This window comes from Sinocyclocheilus anshuiensis, unplaced genomic scaffold, assembly GCF_001515605.1.
Source record: "Sinocyclocheilus anshuiensis isolate Anshui unplaced genomic scaffold, SAMN03320099.WGS_v1.1 scaffold436, whole genome shotgun sequence".
NCBI lineage: Eukaryota > Metazoa > Chordata > Actinopteri > Cypriniformes > Cyprinidae > Sinocyclocheilus > Sinocyclocheilus anshuiensis.
Window position 1 is genome coordinate 2,136,382 of NW_015560618.1, and position 14,597 is coordinate 2,150,978.

The window sequence follows — 14,597 nt, forward strand, 5'->3', positions numbered from 1 at the left end:
ATTTGAAAAATAATGTGTTTTTTGAACATTAAAGCATGTCAACATATTCTGTTACACCAAATACACAAAATAATGATCTTTAAAAAAGCATCATATGACCCCTTTAAGTTGTTCCAAAGTATCTTTTATTTTTTTCATTGTGATATACCTGATGGTAGATGAGTTGCCAGCCAGAACTCCTTCTTCCTGCAGCTCATGGCGGGACAGGAACTGATTGAGGTCTCCGTTTTCCATGTACTCCGTGATCATGCACAGCGGATCGCTCTCAACGCACACCGCCAACAGGCGAATGATGTTCGGGTCTCTTAATCGTGAGATGATCCTGATCTCTTTCAAGAAGTCGTTCCTGAAAATGTAGATTTCCTTGAGGAAAATGTAAATTGTCCTAAAATGGCTGGACAGCATCTGTAAAGCAAAAAGCAGTGCTTCTCAGCAACAACAGGCACGTAACATCGATTGCGGGACACCTGCACCTGTGTGTTACCTTGCATTTTTGTTTGCATCCTCTCTTAGTGTCTTGACTGCTACGAGCATTGGCTCATCGCTGATGTCGCCACAATGGTCCTTCATGAACTCCTGCATTCCCTCAGCTTCACACAGATGAACCTGCGGCAGGAATGAACACGTATAACAAATAACTTGAACAAGAATAACTTTTTTTTTAGTTAAGAGAATTGTTCACTGACTTCTCCAAACTGTCCTTCTCCAAGTTTCTCTTTGAAAGTCAGTCTCTCCCTCGGAAACTCCTCCAGAGCTCCGTCTCTTCCCGGAGATAAGGGCATGTTGACCACTGTGACGCGGTAACTGTGGGCACCAGCGGCTTCCTGCTGGCTCACGATATCTGCCTCTGCGTAGTGTGGGGCCTCATCTGTAGGGTGGGTCGTAGAGGGTTCGGAAGGGGCATCGATCATTGCTGTAACACAACCATATTAACATAGATATGTTATGTTGTTAAAGGTATAGTTCACACAAAAAATCAAAATTCTGTCATCATGTCATTCTAAAGTTCATTTCAGTTATTTTTTGTTAATATGCATTTACTTGGGAAATACAGAAGGATACATCACTGGGCTGATAAGAGTTTTAAATGTCTCTTATGTTTACCAAGACAGCATTTATTTGATAAAAAATACAGTAAAAACAGTAATATTATTACAATTTAAAATAACTTTTCTATTTCAGTTTTTTTTTTTTTTATGTAATTTATTCATCTGATAGTGTCACAGTCATCTGCTGGAGTGCCCATGACAGCCACCAGAGGGCACTCCTCCCAGATCATTGCCCAGTGCTTGTGGACTTCAGTTCCCATCATCCCTTGCTCTGATTATTGGTCCATTACTCTCAGCTGTGTGTGATTTGAGCTACTCAGCTCACCTGTATTTATACCCTGCGGTCTGTGTCATTGGTTGCTGCAGTATTGATTTTGTTACTTTGTTTTTGTGTTTGTGAAATGTTTTCTGCTTTTTTGCCTTGCTGTGGATTACTGTTTTGGGACTATAGTAAAGTACTGGCATAAAGTTGACTTGACGTTGCACGTTCAATATTTGCAAATGTAGGGACCTTCTCTAAAGTTGCATGCGATATTGGTATACACTTTTCTAACTTCAATAGCATTTGAGGAAAATGACTTACAGTCATAAAAGCAACTGTAAACTGTTCATCTGGGTGTCAACTATAATGCACACCTTTTACATTTTTGATATTTGTTAAAATAAACTGTAAATCATATGTAAAATATGCCACTTTTTCACACCCGATTTTCACATCAAAAATAGCATTTTTACATATGATTTAGTGTTTATTTTAATAAATATAAAAAATGTAAAAGGTGTGCATTATACTTGACACCTAGATGAATAGTTTACAGTTTGTTTTATGACTGCAAGTCATTCTCCTCAAATGCTATTGAGCTTAAAATTTGCATTTGAGCCCATTCGGTACTGAAAAAATCGATTTTTTTAACAAATTATGTACAGTTTATTTGAATAAATATAAAAAATGTAAAAGATGTGCATTATAGTTGACACCTAGATGAACAGTTTACAGTTTGTTGTATGACTAAGTCATTCTGTTCAAATGCTATTCAGCATTAAATTATGGCATATTTTGCATTTGAGCCCATTCGGTAGTGAAAATTTGCAATTTGTACATATGATTTACAGTTTATTTTAATAAATATGAAAAATGTAAAAGGTGTGCATTATAGTTGACACCTAGATGAACAGTTTACAGTTGTTTTTATGACTAAGTCATTCTCCTCAAATGCTATTGATGTTAGAAAAGTGTATACCAATATCACATGCAACTTTAGAGACGGCCCCTAAATTTGCGAATATCAAACGTTCAACTTTATGCCAGTTAATAAAGTTGCTATTGGATCTTCAATGTTACCTCAAGAGCATTCCGTGACAGAATACTGCAGCCATTTCAAGATCCAGCAATTCTGAATCATTTTGGAGTATGGATATCTGGGTTTCTCCTCCTGCCGCTAAGAGGGAGCAGATAGCTCGACATCGGGCCTTGATGGTTCGACAGCAGGGGTTGCAGGTAGAGGACTTTTGGGCTTTTGCAGGGGTTGCAGGTAGAAGCCTTTTGGGCTTTTGCTTTGGGGCTGGAGTATAATGAGGCAGCGCTCAAGGATCTTTTTAATGTCTGCCTGGATGACCCTCTGCCCCAGTGGGAGATGGAGGGACTTAGGTTCCTGGACTTTCGTCAGATTTCTCCGTCTTCATAGCCAGTGTGTAACACCAGATCATTCAGAACCTGCCCCAGAAGAAGTAGTTCCAGAGTCTGCTCTTGAGGAGGCTGTTCCAGAGTCCCTTCATAGGTTGGCCACCAACCCAGAGTTCCTTCACAAGATGGCCGCCATGCCAGAGGCTCTAGCCAGCTGAAGTGAAGTGTGGCTAAGTATGGTGTCCCATACTTGGAATTTGTGCTCTGCATTTAACACATCTAAGTGCACACACACACACACACACACACACACACACACACACACACACACCGTGAACACACACCCAGAGCAGTGGGCAGCCAATGCTGCGGTGCCCGGGGACCAGTTAGGGGTTCGGTGTCTTGCTCAAGGGTCTCACCTCAGTCGTGGTATTGAAGGTGAAGAGAGCGCTGGTTATTCACTCCCCCCCACCAACATTCCCTGCCGGACCTGAGACTCGAACCCGTGACCTTCGGGTTACAAGTCCGACTCTCTATCCATTAGGCCACGACTGCCCCAAATGAATGTCATGCCACCGTCTTCAGCCGTCGCGGATGCCACTCCTGTGTTCCCGGTCATCGTGAATCGTTCCCGCAGCTGGTATCTTAAGGGCCTCAGTACTGGTTGTCACAGAGACCATTCCATTCCATGAATCCAATCCAGAGCCCGCTCCAGTCCAGGAGCCCTCAGAGTCCACTCCAGAACCTGCTCCAGTCTATTGTCTTGTCCAAATACCCACACTTGCGGTCTTTGCACTTGACCACTTGACAACATATGTGACGTATTTACTGTATTTGGCTCAAGTGTTCAAGTGAGGATGAAGACCGCAAGTGTGTGGTGAACTTTTCATTACCTGATGGGACACACTTATAGTGTTGTAAAAATGCAAGTGTTTACATAGTTTAATTTTCATTTTAAATACTTTGCATTTTAAAATCAACTTCTAAATGTCTGTTCAGTAGTCCCTATAACATGACATAATTTTAATTTGTGGTGCTTCTAATTAAGTGATAAAAAGCAGTTGCAAATTTTGTAGAAAATAAATATCACCACTACTCGTATTTGCACCAATAAAACGTAAAAACACTGTTTTTCTACCAAATTATATGTAATATCTAATTATTATATTAATATTTAACTTGCATTGCAAAGGTTTCCGTGACCTCTCGTGAGATCTCGGCAAAAAGTCTCACGAGCGATATCGGCAAAAAGTCTCACGATTTATTTCCAGAACATGATGCATGATGGGATACACTAAGCATCGAATAGCGCTCCGGAGCGGTATTTGAGATAGTGTGGGTTTAGTGTGCGTTAAGGGCACTGCACTTTGGCGTTTTTAAGACCTGGGACAGTCTTGCGCACTTACTTTCTGTCGCGCTCAAGTGGCCAAGACCGCAAGTGTGGGTATTTGGACAAGGCATATGAATCTGCTCCTGAGCTCACTCAAGTCTACGAGTTCATTCCAGAGCTCGCTCTGGTTTATGAGTCCGCTCAGGTCTACGAGTTCACTCCTGAGCCTGCTCCAGTTTATGAATCCACTCCTGAGCTCACTTAAGTCTACGAGTTCATTCCAGAGTTCACTCCCATCTATGAGTCCGCTCCAGAGCCCACTCAAATTTGAGTTCACTCCTGAGCTCATTCCAGTCCAGGAGTCCATTCCTGAGCCTACTCTACTTGTGTCTTGTGTGGTTACTGCAGTATTGCTTCTGTTACTTTCGAGTTTGCTGGTTCTGTGTTTGTGGATAACCTTGTGCGATGTTTTCTTGCCTTTTTGCCTTGATGTGGATTACTGTTTTGAAACCATAATAAAGTTGCTGTTGGATCTTCAATATTGCCTCAAGAGCATTCCGTGACCAATTGTAAAGCTGAATTTTCTTTAGTCTTCAGTATCACATGATCAGAAATCATTTGAATTCACTGATTTGGTGCTCAAGAAACAATCTGTTATCAGTGTTGAAGTTGTGGAAACTGAAGCTTTTTTCAGGATTCTGATGAACTGAAAGTTAAATAGGAGTATTTATTTGAAATAGAAATCTTTTTGAGTGTCTTTACTGTAACTTTATACGTTCTTGCTTAAATTATGCATTTCTTTCCAATAAATAAAAATCTTGCTGACTTCAAACAGTGCAATTTTTCAAGAATCTTATCCGAGCTGTTTGCATAAAACTAGTCCATACTTCAACTCTTTATATAGCTTTGTGTGACAAAGAGGCAACAATTTAAGTTGTTATTCATTGATAATCTTCTTCAATGACAGTTTTTAAAACCAATATGGTGACAGGATTGAGAAAAACAGAAGTCCACTTTGATATCCAATGTCACATGATACATTGAAAGGAGACATATTTGAAATGAAAGTTATAGCAGATGAAAAGATTGTCAGTGAATAATGCCCTTAATTTCAGGCTGTTCATCAAAGAGCTATTTCATATGGCTGTTTTGGTGTTATTTTCTCCAGACAGACTAAGCTACTATAAACTCCTGTAAACTGGGTTTGGAATGACATGAGGATGAGTAAATATTGAGCAGCCCTACCAAGGTTTTCCGTAGCCTGGAATTCTGGTAGTTTCCGTAAAAGTAGTGATGGTTCCTGATAGTCAGATCCCATGGGGAAAATTCGTTCATATGTGGAATTGGACTCAACATCGCTGGACAGAGAGGAGTGACGGTGGGTGAAGGCCTCTCTCTGAACAGACAGACGCGTGGTCAGCTCAACATACGCTGAGAGGCCTTCAGCAAAATGTGATACATAACATGCTACATTGATAAACACAAACTGACAGCAGGGTTATTATAGTTAACAAAAACTAAAACCATTAAAAAAACGTGTGTTACTTGATATAAAATAAACTTTATCTGAAAATAAAACATAAAAAAAAACTTTAAATTAGCCAGTTACCAATGCAATTGTACAGCTTTCTATTGCACAAGATTTCCAATAGTCATTTTACAGAAGTGCAGGCTTCAAACTCGAGTTGATGATTGTTGTCTCTGAAGTTGATGTTGAAGGTAATAATCTTACCTTCTCAATCATCTTCTGCCAGACCTGTCGCCACAGTATGATTATTATGATGGCCAACAGAATGACAATAATGGCCACCAAGCAGCCTATCAGGATCCTTGTGCTGCTGTCATCGATTTTGTGGGTGGGATCATCACCTGCCGAAAGTTCAGAGTAGGAAATACAATACAATATTTTTATGTTTTACAGAATCAAAATCTTGTTTATGTTTTCTGTGAAATTACATCCTTTCAATGCAATATTGAGCAGTGCGATGCTTCTATCAAAAAAGCGACTGGCACTTTTAACTGTTGATGGGACTGCAGTCACCATAATGAGAGTTATGATTTCTCCCATTCATATAGTGAAAATATTCACACCCCATTTTTATTTATTTTTTTACATTTTATTATGTTGCAGCATAATTACAAAAATCTTTAAATTATTATTTTTCATAAAACTCTAAAAGCCATTCCAATCTATACAAATATATTTTATGTGTCTAACTGTGAAATTCATAAGGCCACTGCATGAAGTAATGAACAACAGGCGGCACTGTTGCCTGCAAATTTATACTGTAAAATCGTAAAATCGCAACCAAATGGCACTGTGTGAGAGCAGATAATTATTCACAAAGAATTCTGTATTGTATCTAAAATAAATATAACATTTACCTGAGTGAATCCCTGGAGTTTGATTACGTTTACGAGGAACAAGAGAGGTGTTGTACACTGCTGTATCTGAAAGGTGAATTTGGGTGAAAGGCATTTTGAACTGCAGAGGTACTGTATTTTTAGTAAGCTATTAATATGCTAAAATGAATCATGAAAAGGTGAACAGATAAGAAAAGGAGCGCTGGAGATGAAAGAAAGAACATGCAGCGTGATTAAACCACTATTACCTGACTGGAAAGCAATTTCACTGAACATCATCCAGATGTCATTGAATGCAAAACGGCACCTAATTGCGCTGGCCATGCGGTTGCCAAGGGCAACCGTGACAAACCGAGCACTTGGACTGATGTTGTCTGCTTTCGGCTTGAAAACCACAGGATTGGTCTCCCAGTCTGAATTCGTACGGAAGTAACAAACGGCCTGTCGAAACATTTTTACTCCCCATGTGTACATGTTGTTACAGTGGACCTATTGAAACAGAAGGTTATGCAGCAATACAAAATAATTAATTAATAATTATAATAATAGCATATATGTTACCCCTTGTGAAAAAAGTAGTAGACCTACAACTGAATGCACTTTTTTAAATATTATGGAAATAAAGTATGAACCTATATAATTCATTGCTTCTATTGTCTTTTGAAATTAAAATGTACTGTCTAATATACTGACAAGTATTTATGTTAAACAAAAATATAATTTAATGTCCTTTTTACTAAGACTTGTCGTGTATTTAAGTATATTTGCAAATGCAAATTTGTAACGAAGTTGCAATTTTGTTCATTTAAAATATAACTTTAAATGTTATAATAAAGAACACTAAGTTAAAATTATATTATATTATTATTAAACTGATATTACACTATTATCAAGAACTTCACGTTTAGTTTTAACACATCAAAATAAATGTACAAAAGATTATTAAAACAATGATTTAAATCATTTAATTTGACATTACAAAGATCACTTTTTAAAAACTGTCTATATAATATATTCAATGCCATATATATAATATGCAAGTATTTTTTTAAATATAACATATAATATAATATAATATTTAAGTTTTAATATAATGAATATATTTAATATTATTTAATATATAAGATTTGAGGAACACTACAAGTGCACATTCAGTACAATTAAGCACACTTCTTTTTCACAAGGGACATGTAGATACAGATGTATTTCAGACGAACCTTCATTGACGTGAAATTTCTGACGCGGTCAAACTCAAATGTCATCTCCACCGAGCCACCAGGGAAACTAGCATTGATCCAGCCCACATAGTCATAGCCAGGCCAGACCCCATACACCTGGCTTTTGGTGAAGTCATCTAAACCCCAGCTTCCATCAGTGAGCTGTCCAAGGCCTTCTGTCATGCTGGGAGAAAACCTTGTTGTTTCATTTAAGTGAATGAGGTGGTGATATTTACTTTAGTGTTTAGTGATGCTTTACCTGTAACTAATGGCTCCATCATACACAGTGTCATTTAAGTAGATTTGTTGGCCTCTGAAAGACATCTGCTGGCCAGCAGGGGCGCTGTAGGACACAAGACCATCTGCAGCAATGATGAGAGGTAAAGTCACCCAAAAATGAAAATTTTGAACCAAATCGATATGAATAATGATGTGCTCACTCCTTTCCATACAAATACAAATAATGGGGATTGCAGCTTTCAAGCTATCAAAAAATAGCTTTATTTAAATAATTTATCTTTATAGGGATAAACATTATCATTATCATATTATTGGAGGAAATATCAGTGGGAAATACAGAAACAAATAAATACAGATGTGTAAAAGAATAAAGACATAAACAAATGATATATCAGTCAATCAATCAATCAATCTATCTATCTATCTATCTATCTATCTATCTATCTATCTATCTATCTCTCTATCTATCTATCTATCTATCTATCCATCATCTATCCATCTATCTATCCATCCATCTATCTATTCATCTATCCATCTATCTATCCATCTATCTATCCATCTATCCATCATCTATCCATCTATCTATCTATCCATCTATCCATCAACTATCCATCTATCCATCTATCCATCCATCATCTATCTATCTATCTATCTATCTATCTATCCATCTATCTATCCATCTATCTATCCATCTAACAGTAAGATATGGCATTTTGGCGTATAACCTTTTACCCTGGTCTATCTATCTATCTATCTACCATCTATCTATCTATCTATCTATCTATCTATCTATCCGCATTTATCCTTTCATTTATTATTTTGTCTGCCAAGATAAAATCTTGATCGCATTTATTTATTTATTTTATTTATCCTCATATTTCCATTCATTTATTATTTTTTATTTATTATTATTTATTATTTAACACTATTTGCATCATTTATTTATTTATTGGCTTTTTATAGCGACTTAATATCTCCCTCCCATCGACCTTTTTTACAGTTAGTTTGAATTAGCCATTGCCATAAAAGTATTATAAAGCTAGTCCATACAGCTCATGAGTTATACGATTGCTTTGTGTGGGAAACAGACCAAAATTTAAGTTGTTATTCACTGAACGTCTTGACATTCTGGAGGAAACAAAGTCAATGAAATGACATAAGGCTGAGTAAATGATTCAATGACTATTCCTAAAGAGGCTGAATCAATCCCATAAAGGCTTGAAACATATTCTACTTCACTATGTCAACGCAAAAAGACATTTTAGGTAACTATTATCACATTGAGGTTTGTTAATGCTACAGTCTGCATTTGAGCACTTGCATGAAATATGTTTTATAGTTTACCGAGCCATTCACAGCCGTAGAGCTCCACCCTCATACACACAATCATAGAGGGGTCAGTCACAGGCATGAAACGCACAAAACGAGCAATAATGGGAGGCTCCAGGTCCTTAAGCACAACATCATAGGCGTTACTGTTCCCTTCAATGATCTAAAAAGATGAATAAGGACGAGAACACACAAACAATGAACTCATTTCACAATCCTCATCATTCTTAGAGGCCTAAAGGTAAAGTTCCCCCAAAAATGAAAGTTCTGTCAGTTCAAAACCAACGGAGGCCCTACATGGAGACAGATATGTGAAAAAAGTATTGCATGGCCACAAGAAACTTTCCAGTCATTCTCAAAACTTTTGAGTTCTCTTGCAAAATGACTGCATTTTCTTGAGAAACTTTTTCTTCCAACCTCATATTATTTATACCACAAAAGTTTTGTGAGTGAACGCAAAGATTCTTGGGGGAGTGCAAAAGCACTGAAATATAATTTTTCCTCCGATCTCATTTCTTTCCCCATCACCCTGTCCCCTCAGGGGCTCAATACAAACCTGTTTGACTTTCTTTCTTCTGCATAACACAAAAGATGAGATTCTGAAGAATGCTGGGGTCCAAATGACATTGAGTCTCATTGACTTTCATTGTATGGAAAGAAAATCAACTGAAACATTTTTGAAAAGAAAGTCGCACAGGTTTGAAACATCATGATGGTGGTAAAGTGATGACAGAATTGAAACTTATCAACAAATCAAAACTAAGATCTCAGTCTCAGTTTAACTGAGAAGAATAACATTGCCATCATCTCACCTGTCGACCTTGCCGGTCACACCAGGAGACCCAGCGTGTGCCGTCCCGGCTGTATTTAACCTTGTATCGCTGGGCAAACTCATTGCCCACCCCATCTGCGTGTCGTCCCTGCGTGCCAACAAGAGTGACAAAATGGAGGGTGCGAAGGTCAATCTGCAGAAATTCTTTTAGATTGTCTGGTTCAGCCATGACATCTGGACACCATGCTCCATCTCCATCATCAAAATCCAATCTGAAAAATAGAGGGATATGGTGGAGAAAATCAGTTCTATTATTAGTATAATAGGATCAGTTGTGTGATCAGTGTGTTAGATGTACCTGCCATATCGAGCTGCGGTGGACTCTGACCACTGGCTGGAAGCAGAAATATCTTCATCCTGAATTTGGCCTCCAGTCATCCCCAGTGGGTACCTACACACAGCTATCACATGAAGAAATTTAGGAAGGTTATATGACACATATTGCACAGGCACAGACATTTATTAAAATTATGTGCGTTGACACAAAAGTGAGAGTATCCATTATCTGTTAATGAGTCTGTAAATTGTAAGGATTATGGATGTTACTCGTTTGCCATTTAACAAATGGAGCAATAACATGACAATTTGTTTTGTTCAGATCAATTAATTTATTCAAAAATACATACAAAATGTATTCATATAATGATGACTTGAATTAATTTCAATAATTTTCTATAATTGTTATAATTAACATGTTTTTAATTTCTGAAATAAAATAAAAGAAACGATGATACAAGGTGATACATCAATCCGGATATCTCAATTAAAAATGAAACCATATGATAAAAAGATGCAATAAAAAATAATAATAAATAAAAAGATGTTAAAAAAAGACACTAAGAAGTCTGGTGTAATATTTTAGTACACACACACACACACACACACGCAAACTATAGCGTTCAAAAGTTTGGGGTCAATAAAAGTATTTATTTATGTATTTAATTTGAAAGAAATTAATACTTTTATTCATCAAGAATGCATTAAACTGGCCAAAAGTGACAACAAATACATTTATGATGTAACAAAAGATTTATTTTCAGGGAAAAATTCTGAGAGAGAGAGAGAAAAATCCATGGCTTCCACAAAACGTATTAAGCAACACAACTGTCAGCATTGATAATAATATTAAGAAATGTTTCTTGAGCAGCAATCAGCATACTAGAATGATATCTGAAGGATCATGTGACACTGAAGACTGGAGTAATGATGCTGAAAAATTCAGCTTTAGGAATAGATTACATTAAAATGGAAAACAGTTTTAAATGGTAATAATATTTCACACTACTGTATTTTTTGATCAAATAAATTCAGCCTTGGTGAGCATAAGAGACAGATTACTGCCACAGTAATGTAATAGCAGACATTCCTTGAAGGTGAAATGATCCTAGGTTCTCAGTTTCTATGTTCTTGGGACTGAACCGATAATCTGTGTTTGTATCCTAGAGCTTAAGCATGAGGCTGCCACCACTCCAGAAACTGAAACAGCAGACTAAGCTTCACTACACAGTAGGTGGCATTGTGCCGCAGGAGCAAGACTCCGTATTTCTGCTCCAGGGAGGTTGTGCGAATAGGTGGAATCCACACCTCATAAGCAAATACCCAAAATACCACTCAACCCCATCCGTGAGGCCTCAGCAGAAACAGAGAGACTTTTATGTTCATTCCAGGACATGCTCAGGACATTCTCACCTTCGTGAAGTTATTTCTCTTTAAAAAGTAGGTAGAAAAACAGTTGCTGCAAAGTTGATGAATGATCCATCATTATTATTTGTCACATATTTACCAGAAAACACAGAACATTCTCCAATTCCTAACATTATAGAAACGTTCTCTCTAGATTCTGTTTTCTGTAAACAGAGTCTAAACAGAATCCATAAACTATCAATCTCAGAATGTTCTGGGAATCAACCATTTTTAAAGACAAAAGCGTCTTTCCATTTTTTGCGATTTTCTTTCCCTGGCAGTAACTTTCCAGCAGCGTAAGGATAAATAGACTCCACTGTAGAGGAGTACAAACGGGAAAACTCAGTCACCCAGTGAATTAATACTTCCCATCTCTCTAAATTTGATTTGTTAGCCTTGGCAGATGAAACAGACTCTGGACCCCCAGCATAGTTTCCTCTCTGATGCTACCTAGTGTCAATGACATGCCTGTTTTCAGCTGTCTGCTCAAGTGATCACCATTTTAACAGTAAAAGACGTTCATTTGTTACTGATGATTTCCCTTAGTGTATACAGAGAAAAACTGTAATAGATCTAATGGGACACTTCATGTTATGATACTGTTAAATTGACAGTTTTGGAAGTGAAAAAGAAAAAAGCATCTTATAATTTGCGATGAAAAACCTGTTTGACAGCTCACATGGGTTTTCATTGAAATAACTAAGCTTCTTGTCAGCTACACTTTTTGTCATCTGTTATGTACATTGGGGCTTTATGTTACATTTTACGCTGTTATTTAATATTTATTGCATTATTTTAGTGTCATGTGTGTTACCATGATGGTTTTTTTGTATTTGTACGACACTCTGCACCTGTTTTTGGGTGGTTGTCAGTGCAATATGAAAGTACAAAAAAGGATATTTTAGTATCTCAGTTGGCATATTAGCATTACTGTATATCAGTTCATAAAACATATGTGTTTTGTTACTGTAAATAGAAATTAATTTCATAAAACCTAAAATGCTGCTAACATATATTTTTTACAGTAAAGTTATGAGAACAACAGCTGCCGTTTCTTTTTTTTTCTTTTTTTACCTTAAATTTTACTTTTTTCTTCTTCTTTTTTTTTTTACAGGGCATCTGACCAAGTCTTATCATCAGATCCTTTGATTTCAGATGTAATTTCCACTTGTAATTCTCTTTATTACGAAAACGTTTTGCACTTGGCGCTTCCTTTGCACAATTCTACATTTCTGAATATCTGTGAGCTTTTGCCTGTATTTTTGTGTGGAGGTCTTTTTCCCCTCTTGTATTAATTTTTAAGGCACACATTGGCATGAGGCTAACTGCAGCGAACCTGATGCTGACCCAACTTCTCCTAAAGGCTATATAACAAAATTACTTGACATAAATTTGCACTATATAATATTATGAATCAAAAGCTGTTTCTCATTTGATTTGTGAATTATATTAATTATGCTTCATTCCTCTCACCTGGGTTGACCTGTGACTTCACGGCTCCAACCAGGAGAAGGGCAATAAGATATTGTCTCATTTGGAACATCTTATTTTATGACCTTAATTCCTGTAAAAAAACAACAAATTAGTTTAACAAATGATCTGTTAATTTACATAATTTTTTTCTCGTACAGAATTTCAAATAATCAGTTAAACACATTCAAAAAATCAAAACAACTGAAAATTCAAACTAGGAATATTTGGTCAATATTGGACAAATATGAATTTATAATATAATTCAATAATTAAAATGTTTATTATTATTATTGTTATTATTAATAATAATAATAACCAATAATAATTTAATAATGTCATACATATAATTATATTACATGACACTAAAATGTATTTGCATTACAATGAACACATTCATAATGCTTAAAAGAAAAAACAGGGAGAAAAAAAGCTTGCCAAACCATGAATCCAAAAGATGAGGAACAAAGTGGCTCTTGTAGGTGCATTTGCCCTGAGGTCAGTAAGTTTTCCCTGTATACAAAGTCCACTATGTGACTGGTGTTTATTTATATTGCGTATGGCTCCAGTCAGCTGCCCGTGGGAGAGCAGTACTGTATGTACAGTGACCAAGAGAATCCCACTCTTTATGGAGCACAACCATCTACTACAATCATAAACAACGTGTAATCAACTCTTCTCTGGTATAAGCAACTATATGTTTTACTGAATTATTTTAAACCAGAATTTACAAGTATTATTGAATGAAAAGGTTACGTAACGGAAATTTACCTAGGAACATTTATTTAACATTTAACAATAACATATTTTGTAACTCTTGGATAAAATATGTTGATATACTTTTTTTCTTAACACTGCCCAGAATTATTGGTATTATGGAAAAAGAATTTCCAGCACAGACTCAATCATTCATGACTGATTTGTTGGGCATATGAAACAAACTCATAATCACATCTAAAGAGCCAACTGAAACATCCTACAAAACACAAGTGACACTTACCGCTTTCTTCAGTCATAAACTCAAAGATTACTGCCTCAAAGTATTAACCTCTGAGCAAAACACAATCCTCCTCATCTTCACGATCCATCCTGAGGGAAAATGAGCAGCTGGGGCAAGTGACCCTCTTACAGGAGCAGAAATAAACAGAGAGAGAGAAAAAAAAGATACAGTCAGAGCTTTTCTGGGGAAATTCTGGGGAAAGTCCAAAAGCCCAGATTTCAACCTGAGAAACAGAAGGTTTTAATTACAGAGTGCAGGATCTTTTCACACAATACGCCACTGTTTTTCACAGTAAAACTAATATATATTAACACACACTAATGTGAGTGTGTACGCGCACACACACACACATAAATTACTGCCAAATAGCTATTTGGTGGATATCTTTACCAAATTGTGCTCAGTAAATTAATCATGTCAAAACGAAAAATCTGTGATTGCTTAACAAGTCCTACATCC

General features: G+C 36.6%; 1 pseudogene; it reads right to left on the minus strand.

Moving 5' to 3' along the window:
• LOC107681712 (discoidin domain-containing receptor 2-like) overlaps nucleotides 1-14,179 on the minus strand; it is an 18,473-nt pseudogene extending 4,294 nt beyond the window's left edge.
• Between the last annotated feature and the right edge of the window lie 418 nt (nucleotides 14,180-14,597).